Source organism: Dysidea avara, chromosome 2, assembly GCF_963678975.1.
Source record: "Dysidea avara chromosome 2, odDysAvar1.4, whole genome shotgun sequence".
Classification (NCBI taxonomy): domain Eukaryota; kingdom Metazoa; phylum Porifera; class Demospongiae; order Dictyoceratida; family Dysideidae; genus Dysidea; species Dysidea avara.
In genome coordinates, this window is record NC_089273.1 from 1,358,552 (window position 1) to 1,372,445 (window position 13,894).

Genomic DNA, 13,894 nt, shown 5'->3' on the forward strand with positions numbered 1-13,894 from the left:
GACCCGTAGCCAGCGAACCGGCGTTGATCATGGAGTGGGGGAATACCTCGGGGGAATATAGGTGGTAGGTAGGGGATTAGACAAACACTTAGGCCCCAGTAGTGGGGTTATTGCTCTTGCAGGGTGTCAAATCCCCACCTTGTCCCCACATGGCCCGTACTGGGGGGTAGGGGCCCGGGTAGGGGCCCGGGTAGGGGCCCGGGTAGGGGCCTAACCGGCATTGATAGGTGCATAACAGCTAGTAAAAGATCAGTATACTCGGGAATTTAATCACGTTGCACTTGTCTTATGAAATAATTAGATAATTATAGTGAGTAGTGACTATTTAATAGCAGGCACCGGGTGTCTCAGTGGCCCAGATTTTAAGTTGAGAGCCCTGAATGTCTTAATATTTAAATCAGAGAAAGAGCTGACAATGTTGTTGTCTAGTTTGTACAGTGAAGCACACAGTAGCATGATAGCTCTTATGCACATATGTAGCTGTTTTGTAATACCAGTACAGGCCAGTGGCGGATCTAGGAATTTTCAGAGTGGGTTTCAGGTTCAGGAAGTTCAGTTTCAATAACTGTGATCCCAGCCTTGAGAAGTGCATAGCTAGTCCAGCTGGGGTGAATGTTAACTCAGTCTGGATAGCTCAGTGGCCTGGTGGCTATACTTAGATCTATAAAATAGCTAGCAATGAATCAGTAAAAATCACTCTACAACATTGTTTCATACTTGAATCTGGCCTTCGCAGAAAGTTTTGTCTATGCTTGTACTCATTAAAACGACAATTACTTTTAGAGGCCCTTAACACGCTTAAACGTTGTAATAGCTTTTTCACTGATTTCAAAGGCAAAAATACGATGTTTGGCCAGTAATAAAAGGTCCCAATGTAATACACAGCAGTGTTGGGCAAGTTACTTTGTAAAAGTAACTAGTTACATATTACATATTACTTGCAACTGAACTATTTAGTTACAGTTACATATTACCCATAAAATAAAGTAACTGTAATAATATTACATATTATATTACTTTGTGTCCACAGCCTTAAGCTGTCACGTGTGAAACTACCACCTTATCACGTGACATGATTGCGCTGTTGGACAATATGCAAATTTTGGTTATAAGTAAGAAGCTGGTGAATAAGCTTCATTCAGTAGGCCTCGTTACTTCGCTGTGGCTAGGCATTACTCAGAGGATAACTAACGAGATTAGTAACTTCGTTACTTGTAGTAATAATATTACGTAATATTAGACTCGTTACAGTAACTATATTACTTAGGTAACGCGTTACATTTGTAAGTAAAGTAGCTTGCATTATATTACCTGTTTTTATAGCGTATTTCGTTATATTACTTTGTTACCACAAAAGTAATAATATTACGTAACGCGTTACATAAGTAGCGCGTTACTCCCAACACTGGTAATACACTATGTATAACTGTTGGTGATTTATCACCCACACGAATCGTATATAAATTTGGGGCGCATACACCATTTTCAGAGGGGGTTTCAGCTGAAACCATTACAACCCCCCTGTATCCACCACTACAGGCTGATCATGACCAGTGGTTATAACAGTGGACATACTACACATTCCTTTCTGTGTTATGTGATGTGTAGGAGTATTATAGCTTAGGTCTACTCTAATGAATAAGTGAATGTGAACTATCTCATCTACTGATCACATGCTCCACAAGAAGAAACATTACCTTAAAGATTATAGCTATAATTCCCTTTATATGTTTTTCACTATTAACTCTTAAAGCCACATAAAACTTTACAAAAAAATACATGCACCACATCCACATAAGCCGCTATAGTGGACATTGATATTGATCGATTGATAACTCATATACGGAAGGTCACACATACTTGTAAATAAGATGTTTGAAATGCTGACATCACAAATAATAAAATGGTGTCAAAGTTTTACTGATTCTAATACTACATTGCCAACTTATGCTGGTTGAAACACAGGAGTGTAAATCTGCATAATGTTTTAGAGAAGAAGATATACAGTATCTTTGAGGTTTGTAAACACTGTGGGCTCTAGTGTTGTAAAATGTGTCCATCGATCTACAAGTTGATATGGTCCAGTGTCACTTTCAGCAAGTCCCTCAAGATTAGTGTGAAACGTTTGGGTGAGCTGATGGCGATTCTTGCCAATTGAGGATAGATTTTTAACTGAAACCAGACAAAGAAGACCATGAAACACATGGAGAAACAGTACTAACTGTTTTATTATTGATAATCCCTAAAGCAGACCCCATATTTTGCTTTCAAGAACTCCTCTGCCTGGTAGTAGCTAATACTGCCCATTGTCTCATTTATGCATGTTGGAATCTGATTGGCATGCAATGTAGGGATTTAGTTCATATTGACAAAATCTGCATTAACATAGAGATGAAAGAGATTTATTCATGATTAGCATTATGATTATAGAATCATTTTAGTAAACCCGCCATCCTCCCTCCTACCCCCCAATCAGTGCCTGTTACTGTTATAGGACTGTTATAGGACTGTACCAATACCACATTTTACATCCGGTACCGATATCCAATATTTATTGTCTATTTCCAGTACAGGTTTTTTATGTCATATAACACAGCCGATACTTAAAGTTGAACCGATATGCATTACAGCATAAGAATATGTAGGATGATCACTATGGCTGTGTTAACAGTATAAGTATAGTTATCTTGATGAAAACTGTAAGAAATGCAATAGAATTTTTTTTTTTTAAAGTACATATTACCCTAAAGGAAGAAAGTTAGGTTGTACTAAAGGCACTTTTGGATTTGATTATACTTAACCAGTATAGCCAAGGCACCATGAAGGTATTGTGAGGCTGGTCTCTGATTTATTTTATTTTTTATTTGTGACTCATATACAGTACTACCATATTGTACAATAAACAGTCACACTAGTTAAACTGCTCTAGTCAGGTAGAATAATGGAGGACGATTGCTAAATTATTTAACCAATTACTGAAAGACAGTATACAGTAGTTCCAACTGGTTGGAAACAGTTTCTTATAGTTCACTGTGGGTGATGATTGTGACGACGTGAACAATTATAGGCCCATATCTGTGATTCCTGTCCTTGTCAAAGCATTAGAAAAGATTGTGTCAATTCAGTTTAGTTGATACTTGGAGCAAAACAAATTACTTCATCCTCACCAAGGTGTGGAAAATCAGCAGAAGACATCTTGCTTCATGCTGTACATCATATAGAGGAGGGAAAGTAGTGTGTGCTGCTTTTCTTGACCTTTGTAAAGCGTTTGACTCCCTTGACCACTGTTTACTATTGGAAAGCATCAACAAATCTTGGTGTTACACCTTCTGTACTACCTTGGTTTCAAAACTATTTAACTGATAGAGATGTGTTACACCTTCTGTACTATCTTGGTTTCAAAAATATTTAACTGATAGAGATCATAAGTGCTGTTATAAGTCTTCAGAATGGAGAGAAATGAAAGGTGGGATTCCTCAAGGCAATGTACTGGGACCATTGTTATTCTTGATATATATGAATGATCTACCTTTACAGGTTACTGATATGGGCCAGTATGATACAACATTTATTTGTAGTGGAGCTACTCCTTCCATTACAGCAGCTACCATGAACACACAGTTACATCTGATACATAACTGGATCACTAACAGTAAAATGAGATTAAACTGGAAAAATGTGTCACGTGATTCAAATTTGGTTCTAAAAAGTTTTCATCATATCAGTAGTAGATAATTCTAACCTGAAATCAGTACATAAACCAAAGTACTTGTGTGTGTTGTTTTTGACTGTATGTTATCATGAACCTACCATGTATCTCAAGTTTGTAAGAAAATGTCATACTATCATTTTAGTTGTCACAAACATTGTCTGAATGCTGACCTGCTATATGTAGTTACTGTTTGATGTATTAGTCTTATCTCACTTGTATTATGTCCTTCCTGTGTGGGGTCCTCCACTTTGTCAGCAGTCCTTGTATTGGCTGGAACGTATACAAAACAGGACAGTGTGGATGTGCAAGCAACTATCTAATGTACATACTTATGTATCCCAGTACTGACCATAACAGTCCTCTGGTCTAATGTTTCACCAATATCAACAAGTCAAATGTATTCCTTTGTTACCTTTGATTCAGTTGATCGCTGCCATTCTCAGTATAATACTAGGACAAATGATCATTTCACTGATTCACAGAGGCTACACCTTCAGGTTTACTGCTTCTCACTGGTGGCATACGATACCATCTTCCTTCCATCCTACTATCAAAGACCTCCATTACCAGTGATCCTGCCATGATAACATCATGCTTATCTACTTAATGACTTGTAATAATTAGCTTGTGTTTGTAGTCTGTTTTGTAATTGTATTTTATATACATAGTATGTCCAGTTGTTCTCACTTGTAGCTTTATATTTGTTCAGCTAATATCTGTACTGTATATCTTTAGTGTAGTTGTATGTTGTTACTCTTGCAAGGAAGATTGGCCCTAGCTGATTACATGGAGTTTAAACTATAATAAGTCAAATTGATATGAAATACTTTAGTACAACAACCAGCTGAGAGAAGAAAGAATGTTTACAGCTGAAATATCAATGTTAATGGTCTAATAATAATAATAATAATTGATTGACATTTTACTGACAAATAATATGACCTAATTGTGATAAAACTGTTGACGTATGCAGATCAATAGATTGTGAGATATGTAAATAATTATAAACATTTCAATTTTAGCGAAGTCAAAAACTATGAGTTTGAAATTTAGACCACCCAACCATTGTCTTTAGCCCACAGCAAACTAGTTATTGATATAACCATGATTTGCCATGATAGTATCTGTAACACAGGCATACCATTATGTGTGTTAGGAGGGCAATTTCCTATATGCCTAAACCAGCTCTAAAGATTACAGTACCTGTAATATTCTATTTGAAAAGATTACATCTAGACAGCTCTCCAAAGTGTCTATGCCTCTAGTATCTTGCCAGTGACAGTTCAAGGAGCCAGAGCATTCCCAGTGACTGGCACACATCTCTATAAATCCACTCATGAAAAGCAGTCCAAATAACTCAGTGGTATGGCTGTGGTGTGAATGTGTAGTGTATTGGTATGGCCATCCATTCATGGTGAAAAGTCAAGTTCAATTGTGTGTTGTGTGGATCAAAGATTTTAATCACAATTTATATTATGTTATATCATTATCTTGAGGATAATATTCATTTAATATTCATTTATCTTGAGGATAAATCAGTACATAAACAACAGTACTTGTGTGTGTTGTTTTTGACTGTATGTTATCATGAACCTACCATGTATCTCAAGTTTGTAAGAAAATGTCATACTATCATTTTAGTTGTCACAAACATTATCCGAATCCTGACCTGCTCATATCAAAAGATTTTGTACAGAACGCAAGACACTTCAATCTCCGTGACATTTCTGGATTTTTTTGCTACACAAGAATGGCTACCAGGTCACACCGTTTCGTCCCTAAGAGAGATTATCGTGAATTACGTAGCTGTGCCGAGTAGGTCTATAGTATCATATCCGTTGTCATTTAGTAAAAGCAATGGAAGAAGTGATGACAGTTCATCCGAGAAACTTACTGTTTGAGAGTAATAGAAGCCGATAGTGAATGTGGCCATGTTAAAGTTCGATACATAGGCTATGGAGCTGAGTGGGATGAATGGAGGTCTCTTGACTATATTGTGGAGCTGCATAATAGAAATTCGTCTAGTTCAGATGAAGCTACTACTACCACCCCAGTACCATCTGAAGGTCGGTTTTGTTTTTATAATGAACTGAGGAACAACATAAAGTCAATGTTGGTCGCCAAGAGGAAGGATGACCCAGTTTGCACCATAGTCATGACTTTTGACAAGGTTTATTTTGTATGACTTATAAGGCGTGGTGTAAAGACCAATGGGAGGCGAAATAGAGATGTGTACCAGTTGAGCAGCTTGTCAAAGCTGGATGATGTCTTGGGAGAAAGGTGGTATGTACACAGGCTTAATGCTAATGGAGACTTTTGTTATGTCCAGCCAAACACAGTGAAACACTACTTTAAAAATGCAAAACAAAAGGTTGACTATCAGATGCAAGCAGATGGGTTACCACTCAAGTATGTATTTGGTGGGAATTCTCAACTTGTCTTTCATTTCATCCGTGGTGATGGTACTGTAGTAGACTGGGATCATGTACTTAAGTCATGTCAGTAACTTCATAATTTGACTTAATTGTATTACAACTGTACAAGTGATAATATAAAACATATAATATTGTATGTACAATCAAGCACTATCATTGTTTTGGGAACATGTTCGATGGTTGTGATTAGACTGTTGACATATTCCACATAACTGAACTCTTTTGAATGAATGCAATCAGGATTAAAGGTTACTTCTTCAATGTGATTTAGTTTAAGCAGAAGTTGATGTAAGGAACTGATGTCACGATGGTTTGTAGATCTAAAGTAACTTTTTGTTATGTTGTCATTTAATTTTTCTAACCCTTGTTGACTAAATGGGGAGATGCTTCCATAAAGCTTCAGAAATTCAGGCATGTGACTTACTAACACATGTAGGTATGGAGTAACATTCTCAGTCTGGTAAACGGAGGTAAAAAGTGACATCCACTGAATCAAATCATGTTTAAGGTTGCTTAACTGAATACTAGTTAAAGTTGTGGGTAATTGAAGTGTTTTGTAAACGTTTTAAAATTGTTCTCAAATCTTTTTTACATCAGTAACTTTTGGCAAATCTGGAAATATATCACTGAAGTCAATATTGTTGAATACTCAAACTTTCTCAGGGCCAGTTAAGTCCCTCCATTTCAATACTTTAGACTCCTTATCTTGATAGGTGTGAAAGGACACTTTGCAATCTTCATTCAACAACTTGATGTACTTGTCAAAATGTAACGTATTTTTATTGATGCCATCTAGACGTCTCAACTCCACAATAAGCAAATTAGTCAGAACATCTGACACCCTCAGAAATAAATATAATATATCGGGAACCACATGGTCTATCGGTATGGATGAAAGTAAAGGCTGCCGAATGCAACCACACTTTTCTTCGTTGTACTTTTTTTTGTTTTATGCAATAATGAACCTTTGCTGGTACTTGCAATTGTCCTAGCTCCTTCATCCTCATTTTGTACAGACCAAACTTTAGTCATATCGTGTCTGTCTTCGGAGGGACACTTACACCATATGCAAGAAAATCTGGCGTTAGCAGCTTCAATACCTGTGGTTATGGCTAAGTATTTTAAATCTGCGGTAAAGAACCATTCAATTGCAAACTGATGAGCACCTACTTTTATTGACTGTCTGTTGTATTTCATCTGAAATTTTCACTCAAGATTCTGCTAAAGTGTCATGATTTTCTGTTGCATTTAGAATTGCAATGGTGTGATTTCCACTGGGGGAATTTGGAGAAGCAACTTCTCTAAGAATTGTAAATGCAATTACAACACAATGCATACTTTGACTGACGCGAGTGCCATCACCTGTGATTTTTACTCGAACAACTGAATTTTCTGTAAATGAATGGTCACTTTCTACCAAGTGAGAAACCACCTTATGTATCCACTTTCTTATGGACTGTTGGACTCCCAAACCTCTTCCTGGGGTAGGGCAGATGGAATTATCTAGTTTCTTAGCTTCTTTGATAATAGAGCTAGAGCTTGGAAGAGAGGGATTTGCCATAATGTCTCATTAGAAATTTTATACCGTTCCTTAATGTAGAGTGTCTTCTGTACAATGCTATTTTCAGTTGCTTCTTTTTCTTCAACCACCTGAGTTGCTTTTCCATTTCTGTCAACAGTCATAGTTTCTCCAGTGGTCTTATTCATGAAGCTTACTTTAGTAGGTGTAAAATGATTATCTTCTGCAAATGACAGTGCTGCCTTCACATCATTGGCAAACTGTTTCTTTTTTACTCTTTTGTACTGAGGGGTATACTCTTCCCAGCTTTTGTAATTTTTAGGAGTACAGGCATCTCCACTCCGAACTATTTTTGCTGCAAGCTTTTTGTTAGATTTTCTAACACATTTTAATTCATTTGAGATATCCTTTAATTTATCATTGGCTTCTTTGAATTTACCATTGGCTTCTTTGACTTTTTCTTCTAGTTTGGCAAACTTCTGATGAAATGACTGAACAACCAAGTGGTCAGGGTTTCGCTTCCTATTAGTTGGAATAATTTCAGTATCCTTTAACTCGAGTAACCATTTTGTTTCTTTCCAATTGTCTAACAATTTAGCATGGCCAGTTCCTCCTACTCATTGAATAGCTTTTCCCATTTAGATGTAAACAAAGCTCTCAACCTGTCTGTTATCAGTACATCACAATGGTAATGGTTGAAAAGTTTCACAATCACCTTTCAATCAATAGTTGCTTATCACTTAACTTCTGCTTAATGCAAAATTTTGCCTCAGAATCATCTGATAGGTCACACTGAGGAAGACCATATGTGACCGGATTTCACATAACAAGGCTTCCACACACACAAAATCAAACTTACGATTTTACCAGAAATGGATTGCTGGTCTAATACACTATCATATTTCACACTGTACTTCCTTCAGCACTGGCAAGTCTGGTTTCTGTAGCAGCTTTCTTCCGACCCTGTCAAAGCCACGAGTGTGAGATTGGCACCATTAAAATTAATGGCCATGGCTTTGTGATAATGGTGTGTAGTGAGCTGGGACTTCACAGAGAGCTCGCCAATAGTGTTCTCAGTCAATTTGGAGTAATTTGAGGGCCATGGAGGGCCATGGAGAGCCCAAACTTGGCCTCTGGATTCCAATCGTCTTCTTACTTCATTTTATACCCGTATATTAAGACCACCGTCCACCCCCACCCTCCCACCCTATTACTACTGCCTGTGACATTATTACCCGCTCGAAAAAAGCTGCTCAAAACAGGGCAAATTTTGGGTATTAGAAATGTATACACCCACTCAGTGATAGCTAGTGAATAGATGAACAATTGGTACAAATTTTGTTTGCACAGCTGTAGGCACTGGGAAGTTATTACACAATGATTCCTTAAAATCGCCATATCTCCTAACAAAGCTTTGTGCGTCGAAGCCTTGTTTTGTCAAATTCAGTCACATATTTATTTGGATGGCTAATGCTGTACAAATAGTGGCTATAAACAAACAAAACAGAATCATAATAAAGTCACACAAAACAAAATAAATAATTTATAGAACCATTAATATAGCTAGTGCATAGACAATAAGAGGAAACGCCTACTGCCCTGAATAAAATCAGGACCAAGATAAACGCTCTGCAGCATTATCTTATGTACAAAACTACCCAGATAATATTGCCATTGAAGTAGGAATGCTAAAATAACCCACTTATTTGTCAATGTTCAATGAGCAAACTTCTGTGGAGTGTAGCGGACTGTATGTTGACTTAGATAACAAAAAAGCAGACATTATCGCTCAGCATAAAGAAAAGTCTTCATAACTAAGATAAGCTTCAGGCATCAATAGTCGTAATTCCTGCCGTATTTACTGTTAGTCTCATTCCTAACAAAATATTTTCATCAATAAAAGGAGGTTGTTGAAACCCATAATTGAAATTTGTATTGTAATGGCTGACACTTGTAACGAGAACTAAGCAAAAAGCAGCTATTACAGATACGAGTATTGCTTTTATTCCAATGTAGACATGACATAAGGATGTTTGTGAGTTAGTGTCCAGTCATTTTGTGTAAAAATATATTGTACAGAATTTGCTATTTAGTGCCACAAACGAAATAACTATTACAGCTTAGGCTTAGGTTGATTTGATTTGATTTTTTGTTTAAACTCATGACATTCGGCATAGCTGTTCTTCCACGTCAGAGTACACATGCAAATACACAAGTACAAAACTGAAAAACATACAAGACATGACACATACAAAGCAATACATTTAAATAATACACAAATTAACTACGTATTATTAGTCATACAGTGGGTCTTTGTTAAAGTGAGAATAGGCAATAGTAACATTACATTTTACAAATAATAGATGGGCGTGTCCCCTTACGTGTAATGTACAAAAAAATCTATTTGAGTGTTTTGATATGGCTTCGGGTAAGGGTAGAGGGTGGGGCAACTTAGCAACGCACAAATGGTCCGGACTTGTTTAAAGGACCACTGCTCCACCCAGACGATCTATGCAGAGAGGGTATTATTAAAAGATCAGTACAAGAGTAAAGTACAATAGAATCACATTGATCACTATCTCATTACTTTGTGACAAATGTTCTGATGTAGTGATTACGTCAGCATAATTTTGGGAAGCTGTCAGTGCTATAAGTGTGGTTTTGAAAACTGTAAGAAAATGTGCGCAGTTAGTTAAATATGAGATGCTCTAAAAGAGCAGTCAGAAATTCTAACAAGTGCAAAGAAAAACTATTGATATGAAATGCAGTATTAATTTGTGTGCGTTCATGTTGTGCAGTATTTTTGGCATGCGCATTGCACGTTTTAACTAAAATTCTTGAAAATCGTCCTATTATGCTGGCATAATGCTTGATGCTTTTGCTAGCCTATTATGCTCGAAATTATGCCGGCATAATTGGCTCAAGCCTAGTGGACATTTAATCCCTAGTTCAATCATGGGTATAGGGGCAGTAGTAGCAGACAACCTCCCTTGTTTCACTACTTCTATCCCTAATCAAACCGAAGCTTCTGTTTCCTTATACTGTACTTGTTAATGTAAGTATCTGTTTTGATTACATGTAGGTCTACCAGAATTTCAGCACTACCAAAAAAAAATAATAATCATAAACAAAAGAGAGCAAAGATTACCAGATTTTTCTTACACTTATGTATATGCACAAACACTACATTTCACTATAGTTAGAATACCACAAGACAACAGGTTGGTGACCAGGTAATATTCATAACATGTTAGGCTAAGTACCAACATTAGTTACCATGGTAAGACACACATACAACAACCAGACAGACCATCAGGTAAGTAGAATTAGGGGGGAAGTGGGAATGACCAATGGAAAATGCTTGATAAAAGCCACCATGATTACATACAGGTTGGATTTGCAGCACAACGCTTCTCTGCAACATTGTCTAATCCTTCTGCTAAAACAATGAAACACACACACTAATACTGCTGCATTAAAATACTCTAATAGAGCAGTCGAGAATGTTTACCTGGGACTGCATTGAAATCCGGTTAAATGGTGAATTATCATAGATTAGGTATATAGATTAGCTGAGTCAACGCGACTAAAAGTTAGCTAGACTACTTACTTCAAACCAAAAAGATTTAACCATTAAACATGAATAAGTTTTCCAATAAACTGACAGTACCTGAATATGTATGTAGATCTGGGAAGTTGTACCCGCAGCCTCAGGATAATCACATGATGGACAGCTGCAGTATGTGTAGCTGGTTCAATCCAATGAGGAGACTATGGACAATATATGACCAGTCATGGGGAATTCTTTTGTAGCCACTTCAACTTGACAATCATACCGCTGCATGAATACCTCCATCATATGATTTCTTATCTGGAAGCAGCTGGTGTAGCTAAGTCTGTAACAGGGACTGTCAGTAAACTAGAATACATCGTGAACCTCATCAGTATAAAGAGTGTATAATATTTAATAGGTGAATATTTTAAAGTATTATAGTTTCAAAAGAGTAGCTAGCTAACTTTCAGTGTTGATGACTTAGCTAGATAAGTTTATATACCCTTGTATTAGTCCATCAATTGATAGACTTTCAATGTAGTCTCTGGTAACCATTCTTGACTGCTCTATTAGTGTGTACTTTAGTACAAGTAACTGCTCTATTAGATTGTTATAGTAGAAGGATCCAACAATGCTGCAAAGAAGCATTGCCGGTGCTGTGAAATCCAACCTGTATGTCGACATGACCTATATCAGGCATTTCTGTTGGTTGTTCTCATTTTCCTAGAAATCTATTTATACCCCAGATCACCTCCCCACTAAACCAGTCACTACTATGGTTTTATGTAATATTTCATAATAAATAGTGATATCTGTCTAGGTATTAAATCACCAAATTCTTGATTCTAAAGTGTCCATTACAAAGATGTGTCCGATGTGACTCAGTCAAGCTACAATAGTTCAGAGATGACAAGTCCTCCTGAAGACATGACCAGTAACTCACAGGAGGATGTACCATGTCTTACAGATATTTTTTTAGCCTTTAAAATATTATCTGAACCTCATTCACTATGTGAGACATCACTATGTGAGACATCACTATGTGAGACATCACTATGTGAGACATGGACAGTCACTGCCTAAATTGCTGGAAAAATAGTAGCGTTGTACCGATAATCTGTTCAGTAATCAGTATCAGGCGATATTGGTTACTAGCTGATTAATCGGTTTAGATTAAATCAAAGCTGATATTAATCTCCACTGTGCTGTGTAGTATAATGATGTGGGGGAGGTTAGACATAAGTTATTTGGCATTTATGTGTTGATGGTTTAGCAGTGACTGTCAGGTTTTAGGCCATTCCCTGAGGTTTTAGGTTTGTATGTACATACTTGTCTCACTGTATAGCAGTAGTAAAAACCTGGCAAACATCAGTAGCTTTTGCTTGTGGTATACATCCAGCTTACAGTTTAGCCTACAATGAGGTGTATATCAATGATTATGTCACTAATATGAGTCACTTAGTAATGATGAGAATGAGTATTAGTGATATTAGTGTATATCAGATCAGTTATAAGTATCTGTTGCTTAATTCAGTTGTTGTAATTGTAGGCTAATTCTGTTATCTCTGCAACACACTTTACAAGGCTGCAATTTAGCAGCTACAGCAGCATTGGTTGGTGAACAGAAAACTTTCACCACTACACACCACACCACATACCTGCACAAACCTGTTACACCACAATACCATAATCCTAACTTGTTAAACTAGACAAATGCTAAAAGCATTGTGGGGCGAGCCTGATCAATTGATGTTGATACTGACATTTGCCGGTTAGTAGCAAATTTACCTTGATTCTCTTTCTTCAGCAGTTTCGGTCCGTCTTGTTGTCCTAGCCTGCTCTCTTCTTGTCCTGAGGCTCTCTTCTATTTCTGACTGACTCTGCTGTAATCTTATAGTAGTACGTCTATTCCTATCATACTCTCTGCGCCTAGCCAATCTATACAAAATGGTTGAGTAATTCTACTAGAGTTGTAAAGTGATTATATTAAACCTTGCATCTCTTTGTTCAGGTGTTTCTGTCTGTCTGCGAATTCGGTTGCGCTCTCTCCTTCTTCGTAGCCTCTCTTCTCGTGCTTCATCAGTCTCCACATTACTTGCCATGTGGCACAATCTGCACACGTGGTAGCATGGACTGGTAAATTCTTGTTCGCTATCCGTATACGTGACGCTCGTACATACCTTGGACCGCTACATTCTCGTTTGCCATCCGTGTTTGTGACGCTCGTACATACGTTCTACCGTTACATTCTCGTTCATCATCGTAAACGTGACGCTCGTACATACGATGATCGCCGCATTTGATCGTTCACTATGTCCGTATACTTGACGCTCGTACACACGGGTTTGACCAGCTAGTGTGGGGCTCGCTCAGGCTCGCCCCAAATACACAACAACACCCATCATAACCATTACACTAACATTATCATATATGGCAGACCACTAACTACACATCTTTGTAAATTATAGACCAATGTAATCTACTGGACTTGGACTGGATAAATAACTAGAGACCAGGGGTACTTTGTAAATATCAGAACAGGAAATCCACAGTTATAAAGTCTCTCATCTAACCAGCCAACTAATCCACAAACGTGCCATTTGTGTACAAAGTGGCCAACTGCACTTAAAGTTTGTAGTACTAGACACAACACAACAAACATACCATACACATGC

General features: G+C 37.3%; 1 protein-coding gene across 1 annotated transcript in view; it reads left to right on the forward strand.

Annotated features, from left to right (window-relative positions):
* The window catches only part of LOC136246426 (probable serine/threonine-protein kinase DDB_G0271682), a 313,867-nt gene that overhangs the window by 191,246 nt on the left and 108,727 nt on the right, over nt 1-13,894 (forward strand). The gene's annotated exons all lie outside the window — the stretch shown is intronic.